Here is a 3,037-nt window from a genome sequence, read left to right on the forward strand (position 1 = left end):
GTTGGCTCAACTTCTCTTCTCCACGTTAGAGTTCACGTTAACTTAGTTAACGTGACTCTTTAACGTGGGTGTTGATGGCTTTTGAGAGTGTTTTTGGCAATTACTTTTCTCCTTAACTTTGCAAGTTACCTCCCATTCCTTGCTTCCTTTTGGTCCTGAAATCAAGCAATAGAGTGCATCAAAGTTCTAGTCCAAGTCATGGGTAATGCAATATACAATTTTGTCATTAAAATCATGCAAAATCCTCATGAAATAATGTAAAATGCACAATGTATGCTTGAATCAAGGTCTGAGTGAATATTTGCCCAAAACTAACTTATTTCCTAAGAAAATGCATGAAATTACCTAAAAACGGTAAAGAAATGGTCAGTGAAACTGGCCAAAATGCCCTGGCATCAGTTGGCTTGTTCCCAGTCACCTTTTTCTCCTACATTCACTCCTTCTTGAGCTGGTGTTGAAGTGATGACCACCGCAACTTGGTTTTCTTCTACCTTCTTGATGAGATCTGCTAGCTACTTGGTGATCATCTTATTTTGAGCCAGCAATACATCCATGTGGTTCAGCTATATTACTCCTCGAGTGTTGCTTTTTTTAGAAGCATAGAAGTAGTCATTCTCAGCTACCGTTTCAATGACATCTATCGCTTCTTCAATGGTTTTCTTCTTATTTAGAGATCCTCCTGATGAATGGTCTATAGCCTTCTTTGACTCATAAGAAAGACCTTCATAGAGAATGTGAAGTTGAACCCACTCATTGAACATGTCCGGTGGGCATCTTCTTGTTAAGTCCTTAAACCTCTCACATGCCTCATAGAGAGTTTCACCATCCTGTTGCTTGAAAGTTTGCACCTCAGCCCTAAGCCTATTGATTCTTTGAGGAGGGTAAAATCTTGCCAAAAATTTGTTCACCACATCTTCCCAATTTGTTAAGCTCTCCTTCGGGAATGATTCCAGCCACTTAGATGCTTTGTCCTTGAGTGAAAAAGGGAACAAAAGTAGCCTATAGACATCCGGATGGACTCCATTAGACTTCACAGTATCACATATTCTCAGGAAGGTGGTTAGATGTTGATTAGGGTCTTCTTGGGCACTTCCTGCAAATGAGCAGTTGTTCTGAACAAGGGTGATGAACTGGGGTTTTAATCCAAAGTTGTTGACATGTATGGTGGGCTTTTGGATACTACTTCCACAATTTCCTGGGTTTGGATTGATGTAAGAACCTAGAACTCTCCTCTCGTACCCAACATGATTTATAGGGCCTTCTCTGGCATGGTTGTGAGCTTCTCCTTCATTGTTGTTTTCCAAGTTCTCCTCCATGTTTGTTTCAAAGTACTATTCCTCTTCCTCAGCACCAACAACTCTTTTCCCTCTTGCTTCCCTCCTTGATCTATGGAGGGTCCTCTCAGGTTCTGAATCAAAGGAAGTTGAAGCTATGCCTCTTCTCCCTGTCATACAACTAACAGAGCACACAGCAAGAGATAAAATAAAGTGATTATTCTTGTTTGAGTTATTAATAGTGTGAGTGCTGCAATTTATCAAACAGTTAGTGGGTTAGTGAGTAGAATTGTAAGTAAATTCAAAGAAAAAAAATAACGAGGGGATAGGGGGTGAGGAAGAAACTAAATAAAGTGAAGGTAAATGACTAGATAAAATAAACAAACAAAAGAAAAAAATGCTCAATCTAGTGAACTTCCAACTTAATCATTGTTAATACAAAATCAATCCCCGGCAACGGTGCCATAAACTTGATGCACGAAAACTTGTCTATCAACAAATTTCCCTTCGGCAAGTATACCGAATTGTCGTCAAGTAAAAATTCACAATAGAGTAAGGTCGAATCCCACAGGGATTGATTGGTCAAGCAATTTTAGTTGGAAGAGTATGCTAATTGAGCTAAACAGAAGATGGTTGATATTGCAGGAAATTAAATGGCGAGAAAGTAAATGGCAGAAAATAAAGTGCAGAATCTTAAATGGAGATTGGGGGAGATGAACATTGAAATAAATGGCAGAAAGTAAAGAGAATGGGTAAGATCAGAAATGGGGAATTCATTGGGCTTAGGAGATGTTGAATTCTCTGGATCAAGTTCATTCTCATCCCTTCCTCAATCAATGAATTCATTGATCTCCTTGGCAATCTTAAGTGATTGGATCCCAATTCCTTAGCAATCCAATCTCTCTAAGCTTGAACAATTGCCCAATTCCTTGATTTAAGTGCTCATGGGAAGAGATGAAGTGTGGTCACTGATTATACCACATGTATTTCCAAATCAAAGTGTTGGGAGGATTACATGTCACTATATCCGCCCAGACCCCAATTTGGTCCAACATGAGAAAGCATTTCTAGCATGATCTCCTCATCCCTTTTCTAAGGCTCAGAGGAGATCCAATTATTGAGAGTTTCTTTTCCAAGACAACTAACCAATTGAATTAAGATCGAAAGCTTTCTAGCAAATCAAGAGAAAAGAAAGAGGAAGAAGAATGAAAACTATAATTGATCCATCAAATTACAACAGAGCTCCCTAACCCAATGAAAGGGGTTTAGTTGTTCATAGCTCTCGGAATGGAAAATGGTAGAAAAGAATACATGCTTAACTAGAAAATGTAGAAAAGTAAATATACAGAGGGTAGTTCTCCAAAGTCTTGGATGTAGGCCTTAGATCTTGAGTTGAAGCAAGTACAATCTTCAGTGGGCTCAGCTTGCAGAAAAGTGTGAGTTAGGCATGGGCGTTAGTTAGGACGTTAGTGGAGTTAACGCTAAGTGAAAATGTGGGTTCGAGAATGTTAGTGGCAATCACCTTTCTCACTAACGTTCCAACCCCAAAATGGTCCACGTTAACTTCAACGTTAGAGGCACTAACGTGACCACTAATGTTGCCTCATGATCCTTCGCAAACGTTATTGGAAATCACCTTTTCCAATAACATTGCATTGTGCCCCCTTTCCCCACGTTAGAGTTCAGGTTAACTAGGTTAACGTGGCTCTTAACGTGGGCATGCCTAAGTTTCGAGAGCATTAGTGACACTTTGTCACTAACGC

The 3,037-nt window shown here is 39.6% G+C and overlaps 1 non-coding gene across 1 annotated transcript; it reads left to right on the forward strand.

The window, feature by feature from the left end:
* Nucleotides 1-756: 756 nt before the first annotated feature.
* LOC127746324 (small nucleolar RNA R71) lies at nt 757-863 on the forward strand. The gene has a single exon (XR_008007944.1). It is a non-coding gene; the product is annotated as a small nucleolar RNA R71 (small nucleolar RNA).
* The last annotated feature ends 2,174 nt before the right edge of the window (nt 864-3,037 follow it).

The sequence above is a fragment of the Arachis duranensis genome, chromosome 3 (assembly GCF_000817695.3).
Source record: "Arachis duranensis cultivar V14167 chromosome 3, aradu.V14167.gnm2.J7QH, whole genome shotgun sequence".
Lineage (NCBI taxonomy): Eukaryota > Viridiplantae > Streptophyta > Magnoliopsida > Fabales > Fabaceae > Arachis > Arachis duranensis.